Here is a 15,723-nt window from a genome sequence, read left to right as displayed (position 1 = left end):
CTCAAATAAAAAGGCATTAACACATGTATACAATTACTAGTACCAACAGGAAAGGTTACTAGTGACTTATTTTATTCTTATAGCTTAATTTTAAATGACCTTTCAAAACTTTTGGATAATACATCATTACACCAGTTTACAAAATATAATGTAATACATCATATTCAAGAAAGATTAAAAGTTAAATGAACACTTCAGGATAGGAGTGGATTAAAACAGTTTATGTTCAATGTTCATTAATACCAACTTTCATCATGGACAAAAGCTTGCACATATCTGAAAATACTGGGGGAAAAAAGAAAAAAAGATTTTTGTCAACTTTTTTTCGTTTTCTGTTGTACAATTTGAATAAAAAACACATGATTACAGACCCATCCTTATTTTTTGTAATGATAAACTGCCAGAAGTTTTACAAAGATTACCAATATTGTACTCATTAATATGTATCAATAGTTAGAGAGAAACTGATAAAAGACAAGCCTAACAATATATCTGACCAATCTTTACAGCCTTCCAATATTCATCACAGGAGGATAAATCTACTACTTCGGAATTTATTATGTGGTGACTTAATTGTCGGAAATTGCATTTAATTGACATAATTGAGATATTTCATTTTTATTTCAAAGTACCTAGATTCCGTGTTCTTAGATTCAATCAAATCTTTCAGTAATTTCTCCTCTATCAGAAGTTGCAATGGGATTGTTGTCAGTTCTGTAAATGCTTTAAAATGCCAATTTACAAAATATGATAAGACTAGAATTATTTTATCATCAATTGATTTATAAATATTGCCAAGATTTCTCAAGGAAAGAGCAACAGATCAAAAGGCGATACATCAAACCATTTTTTTTAAACATAAAAATAATAATATTTTGAAGATACATGTACCTATCCATGAATGGGATGGTCTGATAAAGCCTTGATATGAAATTAGATTAGTAAACACAATTTTTAAATGCTCTGACTCAATGGCATGATTTAGATTACCGTAGACTATAGTCTAGAAGCAGTTAAAATCACAATTTTAATGCTCAGTTTTATTTGTCATCGGCCAAATGAACCTAATATTAAACAAACACATTATTCAAAATATCAACTTAGGATTTAAGCAAAATGAATAAGAAGACGATAATCCTTAAAGTAAATCGGACTTTGACCAGAACTTATTTTTTCTTCTTAAATCTTAAATCAAATGGATTGGACCGTGTGATTAAGCATGATCAAACCAAAATCGCACCTTTACTGTGGCTTTCAAGTCGTTACAAAATGGTTACATTTAGTAAAATATGCGGTCGGAAGTACGCTTTTTACTGATTTTAAGAACAAAAGGCGGAAAAATGTCAGTTAAATTTCCATAATTGCAAAGGAAGACAATATCGTGTTACCTGCGTGACCCGTTAAAGTGCAGGCTTGAAGTAAAAAGCGTCAAATTAATGACTACCTCATCGGAAACTATGGGTGATATACAAAATGACAACTTGTTGAGTGTCTTTAGTGACATACCTTAATGGGGTAATAAAGTCTGCTTTGACTGTTCCTTTGCTGCGAAATTTGTGGCCATCTCAAATTTTTCCTTTGATGAGATACAATCTCATGAAGAATAACAAATGATGTTTTAAGTACTGCACATTTTCAAAATCATACAAATATTTGTAACAGTATCACATACATGTACATATGCTAGTACTTTGTGATAAAGTTCAATTTGTTATGTTAAAAAGATGATTAATTTTTTTCCCTTAAATATTTTACCACTGTCTGAATTTTGGTACTTTCAGTGTACATAATAATGTCTTGTGAGTTAATAAAATGAAGAATACATGTATGTTAGGGCTTCCATTAAGTTTCAAAATTTGGAAACTGCAAAACCTCTGATATTGGAAGTCACATGATATAGGTAATGAAGGAAAAGAATTGTAGACTAGAAGTCACAAGCCAAAATCATGAAGTAAATGACTCCCAAACTTCTATTAAAATGGAAGCCTTGATATGTTAAGGAAGAAAATTTTAATGTAGTAGACCACACAAACTGCATATCTTCTAGAAACACCTTCCCTACCAACAAAATGTAAACAATAAACAGCTTGGTAATAGAGAATATCTAGCATTGGTGCCTGACCTCAGATTATATAAAACTCATCTGCTCATCTTAACATTTTTATTATTTGTTTAATCTCCCTCTTCACAACTTTCTCTTCATTGAGTACAGTAATATCAGTTTGGATGAGGTTCCAACAATTTGATTGATTTCTGGATTTATTCCCAAAGACAGTACAAAGAAACCATTTGCTGAACCATACTAGATAAATTACTTTTCCCATATACTCAATGTAAAGAACTATCCCTACAGATACATACTGCTATCCCTCAAAAATATCAGAAATCAGCGTTAATTTTTTCAGACAAGATCAATGTTATTTCTTTTAATCAATCAGTCTTATCAATTGCAAAATCTACACAAACATGACACTGCTTCCAATTTGATGCTAAACTAGCCCCTGGGATAAGCACACATAGTATTTAAACTGATACTACTTCAATTTTTATTTCAATCTGAGCTTTAATTTTATTGGAGTTGGCAATAGGAAACCTGAAGCAGCTTCAGAGGCTGTGCAGGGTCAATCAATACAAGTAGTCTAAGACAGCTCCTATCCACAGGAAACCCAGAAACAAAGAAGTGTTTGAGTAGAGCCTGGAGGAAGATAAATTGTTTATCTTGACCGAAGTTAATGATGTCCAGTCCTGGTCAGAAAACAAGGCAATCTCACTGATAAGCTTGGGGAAGGCAAGGTCGGCCAAGGCATAATGCGTACTAATATTCAAGTGGATAATTATGTGATTAAAAACTAGGTGATAGGCCAAAGATCTTGTACTATTCTTATTCAACATATCACTAGTTAGTTCACTTAGTTAGATTATCTTTGGCAGAGCCATCTAAATCTTTGTCTGAAAAAGTGCTGTAAATTAAGGACCAGATCTATGTGGGTTTCACTTTAGGTTAAAGCCTCTTAACATGATTGTACAGTACTCTCCATACTAACAGCTTGTTGATTCAGGGTTTGTATATTCCTTTAATTATATACTTCAAGCATGGTCTATGATCATATATAATAAGAATACGGCATATAATTTCAAAGTCATAAATTATCATACAACACTTTAAAATTTTTATATTAAAACACAAATTGCATGAACTGTCGGAGCACTGGGAGGTCAATTATTGTCAAAGTAAATCTAATATGCATCAGCCATTATCAAAATCATGTTCAGTCCATTAAACAATATCTCGATAAAAAACGTTTTCATATCAGCTGAAGTTTCGAATCTTACAAAGTTATTTCTTAACATAAAATTTACAAGTGAAATATTTTAGCATAAATTCACAACAATATACTAATTTTTTATAAAAATGTTGTTTTTCTTAAATATATGAATAATATTTAACCATAGTTTATGAGAAAGTTGAATATTTGACAATTCTAACGTTATGTCATTCTCACAATAGCTAGATATAAAAGAAATTTCACTTTCACCAACATTATACATAGGACTTTTATTAGCTGGCAACACGCAAATCTCAAATAATCATTAACACAGTGATAATTAATCAAATTTTCATCTACACGAATGTGCTATTTACCCTGAATATAGACAGTTTTATTACATTATCCAATATTGTTAGGACTGAATGTAAATAAAATTTGCCAATAACAACAATAAAATTGTCCTAGTAACAATAATTAGACCGTTCCCCCCCCCCCCCCCCTCCCCCGACTTTATAGTACAGTCTGGATGACAGTATACAACATATTCACCCTTCTTTTTCATCATAAATGTCCATGATATTAACATTTATTTCAATTAATTTTCAAGTTTTATTTCATTGGTTCAATTCTAGATTTGTATACAGGACTATTCAATATCTCATTCAACTTTTGACAATTTAAATGAACATTTATTTAGAAACCGTATTTTTAAAGACCCCAGATTGCAACCTTCAATTGAAATATCACATTTCATTGCAAAAAATATGCATGTACTGAAAAAAAAGTAAATTGATTTTTTAACACAGGTGGTATTTAAAATGTAAATAAAAAGCATTCCAATGATTCAAAGGGACAGACAGAGTGGCACCAGGCAGTTTTCAACAATGCTTTTTGTGTTACACTTATTTAATAACAAAATTACATAATAAAAGATTTGCTCTCATAAGTTTAATCATCACTTAATTTATCAATCATCACCTTGGTAATGTGAAGATTAGGCAATTTTAACACCAGCTTTTGTAAAAGTGAAAAAAGAATTTCATTTATACATGGTGTATTTAGCACATTTTAAAATTTCCCAGCCCTTAAAATTCTACAAGCTCTTTGAAACATTTTTATTCTAGTTTAAACAATATTTAATTTATAATCCATATATCTACATAAATAAAATTTACAGATTGAGTAGGAAGCTACTTTTCTTATAACCGATTAAAACTGATCACTTGAAAATTGATTAAAATTCTACTTATTGATTAAAATTGATAATACCTGTATTTATCTAATGTTTACTTAAAATGTATTTTCTTATCAGCTTTTACGATTTACGCAGGTAAAAACAAATACTTTACGAAAAAACAATGTAATGGCTTCGTCAATATAAAAACAATAGGTCTCAACAAAATACTTAAAATGTCTTGGCAAAATAAAAGCTTAACACAAATAAAAGTGAAAGTAGTTGGGTTTATTTCAGATGGACTCTTACATTCCGTTTTTTCCCAGAATTCTCTTGTAAAAAGATTTTCTACAACGATCAATCATCTGAAGTAATGGTAGTTTTTTTCATTTATTTTTGAAAATTAAATGTCAAGCTATAGCATGGTATTAAAACCAGAAAACGAAATGACATATTCTGCTTAAAAAATCAACAACCATGCAATCTATCAGTCACGAAATGTTTCATGTAACCTCACAAAAAAGGAAAAACAACTTGGAAAACTTTTGTGTCAAATTCTTTATCTTTGGCTGCCATTCATTCAAAAATATAACTAATGAAAAACAGTAAAATATTTAAATGAAAAACTGGAAAATGATTTCAGACAATGTTAAAATTTATAGCTAAAAACTTTTGTTAACTTGGAAACATATCCCTGCCAATAAAATCTGACATGCTGTTTATACTGACTCTACCCCACTCCCCTAATCCTTGCATATTCCTAACAGATCATTAAGCAAACTTTCCAACATGAATAAATACCCATATACTCTCATAAAAATCTCTAATTACAGCCCTTCATGACTAAAAACAACAAAGTTGAAAAACTTCTTTTAAATAAATTGTAAATTAAAGCCTAACTGGTATAACCAGGTCGGCAATATATTCCCTACTTAAATGTTCGACCCATAATCAAAATCTTGACTTGTATCCAATTTAATTTGTTTTCCCAGTAAGTAACAGGCAGGAGAGCAGAGACTGCTACATAATTCATCATTATTTTTTCTTTTGATTTTTTTTTTCAAATCTACTCTCCAGTTGTTAAATTTCTGAAATTCTTCTTTACTTATCACACACGGGGGGGGGGAATTCACCGTGACTTTGTATTAGTAATACCCACGAGGAAAATGGCGACTGCTGAAGCCCCTGGTAAGTACCTTTATTATGTTAAATTTAAGGGACAATTTCTTAAATTCAAAAAAAAACCTTTGGCGTATTCATTTATGCACCGTTAATTTTCTTTCTTAAAATGACATACAAAAGTGCATTATCCTTTACGTTTTGTGGTTTTTTTGAGAAACAAATTGTTTGAATTGTGTGGAAAATTTGCACATTTCAGCGTTTTTAATTTGCACGAAGCGATATAACTTTTTGGGTACCCAAAAAAATGAAAAATAAGGGCCTTTCTTTTTTGCACTTAAGGGACACCAAAAATCAATCATTTTATTGACATCTGTTCTTGTAGAATTTCCATATAAAATTTTGTTCGAAGGTCTGTAGCCTACAAATGCTCTTTGCAAGTGTTTAGTAAGTAAAACGAACAATTTCTGGATAGTAAGTTACACGAAAACAAAATAATAAGTTTCACGCACAGTTTCCAATAGCTTACTTAAATGTGACGAAACTATTTTATAATTCTTTTGGTTTCAAATTTGCAAGTGTGTTCCGTCTACGGTGACAGAGAAACAAATATCGAGAGAGATATTTTAATAATAATTCATATTATTTCATAATACATGTATTCATATTCATATAATTTCATAAAAGATTACTTAACTTAAAAAAACTAAATGAGACATTGACATTGATACTCAACAATGTACGTTACACTTGGCCCTTTTTTCACGTTAGACTGGACCCACATCCGTTATCTTTAGAACTAGATTTATAAAGAAATAACTGTGCAGAAGGAAATATTACAAACACCATCATTTATTTTTTCAGTATTTGCAATTTGGACCAAAAACCGCAAAGGAGAAGACATTCGCCATTTCACATCGATATTTAATGCCATCATAGAACTGGTATACAAAAGTTTTTATTAAATTTATTCTTTTATACACTGGCAGATTTTATAAATAAACCCAAGAAGTTTTGTTTAAAATGTTATGTATTACTATACGTTTTATTTTCTTACCATGTGCAAATGTGTTGCGTCGTAAAACTCTTTACTTTTTTGTTTGTGATAGAGTAAAATAAGATATTCAGTGCGTCCATGGCCGAGTGTTTAAAGTCCCTGATTTTTTATACACATGCTTCTCACCGCTATGGATTCTAGTCCGACCAGAGTCCTTGAATTCTTTCATCAAACTAGCTAACAAACGTCGGTGCTTTAACTCAGGTGTCCCGACATTGACGGTCATTTGAAACCCCAGCATCTAAGATTGTTTTATGTAAATATTTTTTTTACTTCCACTTGCCTTCATATCTTTGACCGTTTGATTTCAAATATTTTCGTTTTTCTTTGAAGGTCCATTATGCCTCTTAAATGCTCTCATTTTTTTTTTTAAAAAAAAAAAACTGTTTATTTTGGTATCTTGTTACAGTTTCCGAAAACATACTCATTTGCTAGATACTCAAACTATCTTTTACATCTTTTGGTTCTGTTGGAAAATGGTTATACCTTTAGTGAATAAGTATTTCGTATGGAAGTCAAAATACTACTTTGTTTTACATTTTGCTACCTTAGCGACACATCACTTAATATAATGTTCAGTGCTACCTTTTTCAGTTGTAATAAAATACTATCATACGTTTTATCCATTATTTAAACATTATCAAACACATGTTTTGACATTTCTAAAGAAATAAAACAATATGGATTTCTGAGGAAAAAATGTGCCTTTAATCATAACTTGTATCACTGTATCATTGTTGTGTTTGTTGTTGTTGTTTTTTGTTGTTGTTTTTTTGTAAAGAAGTTATTTTGTTCTTGCGAATTCTTCAATATATTTTCATAAATTTAAGTAAACATAGTGACTAAATGTAACAAATTACCGCCATATAAAAAAACATCGACCAGCATTCAGTTAATAAACATCACCATACCAATTAACAAGCAATTATAATTGTTCATTACAGAAAAATGAGGGCCAAGACACACCTGAAACTGCAGAGGTCAAAGAACTACTATCGCCACAGAAAAATAACACTGAGCCGTGTAATATCAAATCCCACCAAAAGTTCATTTGATATATTATAATAACAACCAATTAAGCATTCCTCCTATAGATAAAAAAGTGAAATATTTGATCTTGAATAATTGAAATAAGTATTTCTATCTCTTAACATATGAACTTTAACTTTCTTTTAATGTATATGTATGCTAATGGAAACTGTGCGTGAAACTTACTTTTTTGTTTTCGTGTAACTTACTATCCAGAAATTGTTCGTTTTACTTACTATACATTTGCAAAGAACATTTGTAGGCTACAGACCTTCGAAAATATATTTTATATGAACTTCTACGATAACAGATGTCAATAAAATGATTGATTTGGTGTCTTAAGTGCAGAAAGTAAGTTTATTTTCCTTTTTTTTTGGTACCAAATTAAATCGCTTCGTGCGAATTACTATCGCTGAATGTGCAATTTTCACACAATTCAAACAATGTTCTCAAAAACCACAAAACGTAGGATAATGCACTTTGTATTATCATTTGAAGAAAATTAACGCGCATATGATACACTAGGTTTTGTTTTGATTTAATAAACGTTTGTCACCTTAATTTAACATAATAAGGTACTTACCGGGGCTCAGCAGTCGCCATTTTCTCGTGGGTATTACTATACAAAGTCACGTGATTCCCCCCCGTGTATCACATATTTCTCCACATTTTTCTTGCCCATCAAAAAACATGCAGCATATTTTATTTTAGTACAGCCTTAATACTTGTACATACATTGTATTTTATTTTTGTACTTAAGTGCTGTATTAAACAAACTTATAAACTTCTTTAAAAAAAAGATTTAATCCAAAAGTTACAGGGTGGTTTTTGGCTATAATTAAAAAAATTGTGTGTCTAACATTTAAAAAAAAATTCCTTTGCGAATAATAAACCAAAACTTAGCAAAATTTTAATGGCAATTCAACTCCAAAAATTATTCATTAATGCATCATGAATAAAATTATAGAACAAAAATGAGCCGTGTCATGACAAAACCAACATAATGTGTTGGCGACCAGCATGGATCCAGACCAGCCTGCACATCCGCGCAGTCTTATCAGGATCCATGCTGTTCGCTATCAGTTTCTCTACTTGTAATAGAGTTGGTAAGCTAACATCATGGATCCTGATCAGACTGCACGGATGCGCAGGCTGATCTGGATCCATGCTGGTAGCAAACGCACAATGATGGTTTTGTCATGACACGGCTCAAATGTTGTTGTTTAAAGGAATGACTTAAAAGATTACTATCAACAATTTGCATACGATAGTTTATGCAACCACACACAGTTTCTCCCCTTTTCTTATGAGATAACTATCTCGCCCTTAACATTAGATCTGGCTTAAAACTCCCCCAGTATAGATACTATCTGTATAATAATCTGTATAATATTATCTAGGTCACAAACAGTACTGCAGCTATGTCACTCTATCTAGACTCAAACCTTGTAAAATATTTCATACCCGTCACATAGTCAGACTCAGATACATGTATATAAATGTCTTACATTACAGTATTATAATACTGACATATTTTTTTGAGAAGCAACTATATTATATGTCTGATCCATAAATCTGAGCTTTTCCTCACAATGTACAAATTTTTTTTATCATTTCCACCATCATTCAATAATATATAGCACTGCCTCAGTCATGTTTTCACAAAAGAACATATATATATCTTTAATACAAATTTATATCCAATATTAAATACATGGTCTAATGTTTTAAGTTTGACTTTGAAACTGTCAAATGGTTTTTTTTGTTGTTTTTTTCCAAAGCAAATCTTTCCACTAGATCTCATTTTAGATGTTGTTTTTTTTTTGAAAAAGGACATTTTTGATCTGCTGTAAAAACACTGGTGAGAAATCTATGACGTCAAACAAAACATTATTGCAGTGTTTGGTCAAAAATTAGGAAAACAAATAGGAAATTGGACATAAACAAACAAAGAATGTCTTTCAATAATCAAGTATTAATTTGACACTCCGGATTATTTTCAAATATTAAACAGTATGGCAAACGTTTAAAGGAAGTGTGCTAATAACTAAATAAACAATAAATGGTTTGCCATTCTTTATTACAGTCCGATATCCTGGACATTATGTCATCTAGATTGGATGAATATTTAAGCCATTCAAATGCTAACAGTCACAGGGTAAAATCATCCTGCCATAGTTCATAGAATATTCAAATTTAATATATTACATGACAATAAGAGCTATGTAATAATTGCACACAGAGGAATAAATAATGCATCAAGACTACTAGTGCTTTTAAAACCGAGACTGCAAGGACATGCACCTGTCTGACCAGATTTGTAATATTTGACAACTTTGCTGGGCTTTGTTGGTTGTTGGGGTTTTTTTTGGTAATTAAAACTTTTGTGTACAAGTACCACAATGGACAACAGGGCAAGTCAATTGCATGATGTTTAGTAGGGATGAATAGTAAAACTGAAAAGTGTTCAATTAAATGATGAGAAATAAGTAATTTTAGTTTTCAGGCATTTCGTCCCAAACTTTGAATTTTGAAGTTAATAGCTGCAAAAACATTCATCTGACATCAAATCTATACACTTGGTCTATAAAACTGCCATTTTATCATTTAAGATCTATACAAGCCACACTTATTAAATTAGAAAGGACTTAAACAACTGGACAAATTCAGTATCACCTGTCCCCTTATCAATTAAGAAATGATAAAACTATAAAGCTGACATGTGTTCCTTTGTTTCCCTGGCAATATAATCATTTCATTTAATCTGGATTAATTCAAATCCCTGCTGAATTTTTTCACAAAAATATACAAAAGGTTTTGCATAAAGACACCCAATTTGCTTTGAGGGATATTAAATTATGAAAATTGATATTAAAATTACAGTATCACTGGCTTTCATCATAGTTAAAAATAGGTAAAAGAAATATTTGTGTGTTTAATTTTAACCCCTTGCCATTCTGGTTTTTTAATAGCAGACTTGGTGTAGACAAGGTGTACAGGTGTAGTCAATGGATACAATTCAATTACAAATCATTAATTTATATAACAATTTTCTTTTTTTATATCTCCTATACATAATTAAAATTTCAACTGTCTGAATGACACCTTATATGTCCCTATAGGCACTTAAAGTATAGTCTTAAATGCCATATGTTTATTCAATTATGTCCAATTATGACACATGATTAATAATTGAGCAATTGATCACAGATAAGTGGAACGTGTCAAAATTACACCAGCAAAAAAATACACATGTCATTGTTCAATCATAGAGGCCTTTTCTGTTGATGTCCAAAAAACAAAAGCTGAAAAACTTATTAATACATTCCTGTTAATAGGAAATGAAACGAATATACATTCTTTTGTAACAACTTTAAGCCTTTCGAAAAAAAATTAAGTGTCTCAATAAATGGTTTAAGATGTTGCTGTGCCTTCTCTGAATATGAATATGGGGTTGTATATTATCTTTATATTGAACATTGAGAAATCTTGGAGATATTTTACACTTTCTGACAATAACCATTAAATGAAAATAACACCGGACACGAATGCACAACCTAACAAATGCATGCATTTAAAATACTTATATTACACCACATTATCATGCATTGCTTGACACAAATTCATTTGAAACAACATCAAAGAGGTCTTTTTTTAGTTTAACTTGAGATTCAGATTTCAACATTACATGGGATATAAATGGAGGAAAAACTGTGAAAGCTATCTCAGTATAACTGTGATACGGTGTCATCAACAAATACGGCAAATGGAAAAGTTGGAAGAAATAGAAAGCTCACTTAGGAACAGAAATATTTCAACATTGAGGTTAAAAGTTTGTTAAAACAAACAACACACCAAAATATCTAGGTAGAAATTGTTAGATAATGAGTTAAGTGTTTGCAACATACTTAATTTTGTGAACATTAAAACAGGGTCAAGATTTATATAGAAGTATCTGAATTCTTTTAAGGGTTCCGGTTTCACTTCAACAATATTAAATGAAATTATCTTCCAAACTGCCAGAACCATAGGATTGGTTTGAAACAATAAATTAAAAAAATTCTATTTAAACCCAAGAAAGTAACAAGTCCTGCAAGGAACATATACATAACATTTATTAATGTATTAGTATATATTTACGACATTATTGAAAAAGAAAAAAAAATGTCTCTACAAACTGGCTTATGGTCAGAAACTTTTGTTAACAAGGTAACCAGCAAAACAAATTGATTCACTGATACACCATGCATAATGAGCATTATAACATTCACATTCAACCGAATCATTGGTAAACAAGAGTTTTGCCTCTAGATAATTTCACACATCTACAACTATGCAGCCAATAATATACACCTAGGTTGTGTATCTCAAATAACAGCACTTAACAGCTGTTGATTCTATCTGACCATAAAATAGCCATTCAGTGGTCATAAATTGACCCTAATACTCCCCATTAGTCCAGTGCCTGGCTGTGCCATACACAGTAAGGTAATTACTATGTCACCATTCATTATTTCCCCCCCTGTGTCATATTGCCAAAGGTAAATTAAGGTGAAAAAATGTGTGTGCAGTGAAAATATATGTATTCTGGCTGTACCTTGTGTATTGAAAGGATTTTGAAAGTCAAATTTCTGACAGTATTTAAGGGGATCTTCTAAGAATAATGAAACTGCTAAAACTGCATGAACTACAAAATTGATATAAATACTCATGATTCTATATTATTTAAATAAAAACTAGATTTATTTACTTATGACTTTATCTTCTCATTCAGTATGTTATTATTTATCATATATTTTCACTGAAAATAAAAATGGTTCCCCCAATATAATAATGAAATAGCTATAAAATGTATAAATTATAAAGCAACATCATTCTCAGATGATTCTGTTGTTGATAATTTACACAATCTTTTATTTTAATTTAACAAAGAATAATTCCAAAATACATGTACGAAAGAAGTGTGTTAAATTTTTTTACTCAAGAGCTATTGGCACATGCATGAAATCATTGCTAAACGATAAAAATTTCTACTTGAAATAGCAGAAAAATTAATATCTTCTCCCAAACATTTTATCCTTTTTATGAACAATATTCATGTATGAAACAACAGAAACATTACAATACAACTCTTTGAAGAATCTATTATGTTTACTACATAATATTATAGTGTAAGATTATGTAGTAAACATAATTTAACTGTTCATATTTCTTGAGATATTGCTATTTACTTTTTAAAATGGTTAAATATGAACAGTGATGGTTTAAATTATAAACCAGTAAACAGGGGATAAAAACAATTATTGTGTACAAAATTCAAACATAAATAATTTCTCTAAACACATATGGCTGTAGTTCATGACCCTCTGATAAGAAATTTTGGCAGGTGTATTTATCTGGGTCCTACTAAACACTGCTAAGGACCGCTAAGGACTGCTAAGGAGCCACAAAGGACTACTAAAGAGGCACAAAGGACCTTAAAATACCTCCTAGGCCATTCTTATATTACATGGTATTATTTTAAGTGAAAAAAAAATTATAATTTTAAGAAAAAATATGATTTTGGTGAAAATTTTATGAGTTGTCGGACCGCTAAGGACTACTCAGATACACAAAAGACTGCTAGGGAGGCATTAAGGACCTTAAAATACCTCCTAGGGCATTCTTATAATAAAAGGTAGTATGTTTAGTGACAAAAATGTATTATTTTAAGAAAAAATATCATTTTAGTGATAAAATTTATGTTTTTGAAGAGTTGTCGGACCGCTAAGGACTGCTCAGGTGCACTAACAACTGCTAGGGAGGCACAAAGGACCTTCAAATCCCTCCTAGAACATTCTTATAATATATAGTAGTAAGTTAATAGACAAAAATGTATTATTGTAAGAAAAAAATATAATTTTGGTGATAGAATTTATGCTTTCGATGAGATGCAGGACCGCTAAGGACTGCTCAGGTGCGAAAAGGACTGCTAGGGAGGCACAAAGACCTATAAATATTTCCTAGGGAGGCACAAAGGACCTTAAAATAACTGTTGGGGCATTCTTATAATTCATGGTAGTATGTTTAGTGACAAAAAATGTATTATTTTAACTTTAAGGAAAAATATCATTATAGTGATAAAATTCATGTTTTTGAAGAGTTGTCGGACCGCTAAGGACTGCTCAGGTGCACTAACAACTGCTAGGGAGGCACAAAGGACCTTCAAATCCCTCCTAGAACATTCTTATAATATATGGTAGTAAGTTAATAGACAAAAATGTATTATTGTAAGAAAAAAATATAATTTTGGTGATAGAATTTATGCTTTCGATGAGTTGCCGGACCGCTAAGGACTGCTCAGGTGCGAAAAGGACTGCTAGGCAGGCACCAAAACCTATAAATATTTCCTAGGGAGGCACAAAGGACCTTAAAATAACTGTTGGGGCATTCTTATAATTCATGGTAGTATGTTTAGTGACAAAAAAATGTATAATTTTAAGAAAAAATATCATTTTAGTGATAAAATTCATGTTTTTGAAGAGTTGTCGGACCGCTAAGGACTGCTCAGGTGCACTAACAACTGCTAGGGAGGCACAAAGGACCTTCAAATCCCTCCTAGAACATTCTTATAATATATCGTAGTAAGTTAATAGACAAAAATGTATTATTGTAAGAAAAAAATATAATTTTGGTGATAGAATTTATGCTTTCGATGAGTTGCCGGACCGCTAAGGACTGCTCAGGTGCGAAAAGGACTGCTAGGGAGGCACAAAGACCTATAAATATTTCCTAGGGAGGCACAAAGGACCTTAAAATAACTGTTGGGGCATTCTTATAATTCATGGTAGTATGTTTAGTGACAAAAAATATATAATTTTAAGGAAAAATATCATTATAGTGATAAAATTCATGTTTTTGAAGAGTTGTCCGACCGCTAAGGACTGCTCAGGTGCACTAACAACTGCTAGGGAGGCACAAAGGACCTTCAAATCCCTCCTAGAACATTCTTATAATATATGGTAGTAAGTTAATAGACAAAAATGTATTATTGTAAGAAAACAATATAATTTTGGTGATAGAATTTATGCTTTCGATGAGTTGCCGGACTGCTAAGGACTGCTCAGGTGCGAAAAGGACTGCTAGGGACCTTAAAATATTTCCTAAGGAGGCACAAAGGACCTTAAAATACCTGTAAGGGCATTCTTATAATACATGGTAGTATGTTTAGTGATAAAAAATGTATAATTTTAAGGAAAAATATCATTATAGTGATAAAATTTATGTTTTTGAAGAGTTGTCGGACCGCTAAGGACTGCTCAGGTGCACTAACAACTGCTAGGGAGGCACAAAGGACCTTAAAATCCCTCCTAGAACATTCTTATAATATATGGTAGTAAGTTAATAGACAAAAAATGTATTATTGTAAGAAAAAATATAATTTTTGTGATAGAATTTATGCTTTCGATGAGGTGCAGGACCGCTAAGGACTGCTCAGGTGCGCAAAGGACTGCTAGGGAGGCACAAAAGACCTTAAAATATTTCCTAGGGAGGCACAAAGGGCCTTAAAATACCTGTGAGGGCATTCCTATAATACATGGTAGTATGTTTAGTGACAAAAAATGTATAATTTTAAGAAAAAATATAATTTTGGTGATAGAATTTATGCTTTCGATGAGTTGCCGGACCGCTAAGGACTGCTCAGGTGCACTAACAACTGCTAGGGAGGCACAAAGGACCTTAAAATCCTTCCTAGAACATTCTTATAATATATGGTAGTAAGTTAATAGAAAAAAATGTATTATTGTAAGAAAAAATATAATCTTAGTGATAGAATTTATGTTTTCGATGAGTTGCAGGACCGCTAATGTGCACAAAGGACTGCTAGGGACGCACAAAGGACCTTAAAATATTTCCTAGGAAGGCACAAAGGACCTTAAAATACCTGACCTAGGGCATTCTTATAATACATGGTAGTATGTTTAGTGACAAAAAATGTATTATGTTAAGAAAAAATATAAATTTAATGATAAAATTTATGTTTTTGAGGAGTTGCCGGACCGCTATTTGGACGAATATTCTGCAAATTGTCAATC

At 31.2% G+C, this 15,723-nt stretch overlaps 1 protein-coding gene across 1 annotated transcript in view; it reads right to left on the bottom strand.

The window, feature by feature from the left end:
• The window catches only part of LOC132720424 (glypican-6-like), a 95,371-nt gene that overhangs the window by 66,860 nt on the left and 12,788 nt on the right, over positions 1-15,723 (bottom strand). The window lies entirely within an intron of this gene.

Source organism: Ruditapes philippinarum, unplaced genomic scaffold (assembly GCF_026571515.1).
Source record: "Ruditapes philippinarum isolate M1 unplaced genomic scaffold, ASM2657151v2 ctg1599_1_1_1_1, whole genome shotgun sequence".
Taxonomy (NCBI): Eukaryota; Metazoa; Mollusca; class Bivalvia; order Venerida; family Veneridae; genus Ruditapes; species Ruditapes philippinarum.
Note: the sequence above shows the minus strand (reverse complement) of the source record. Positions and strands in the feature narration are given on the sequence as shown.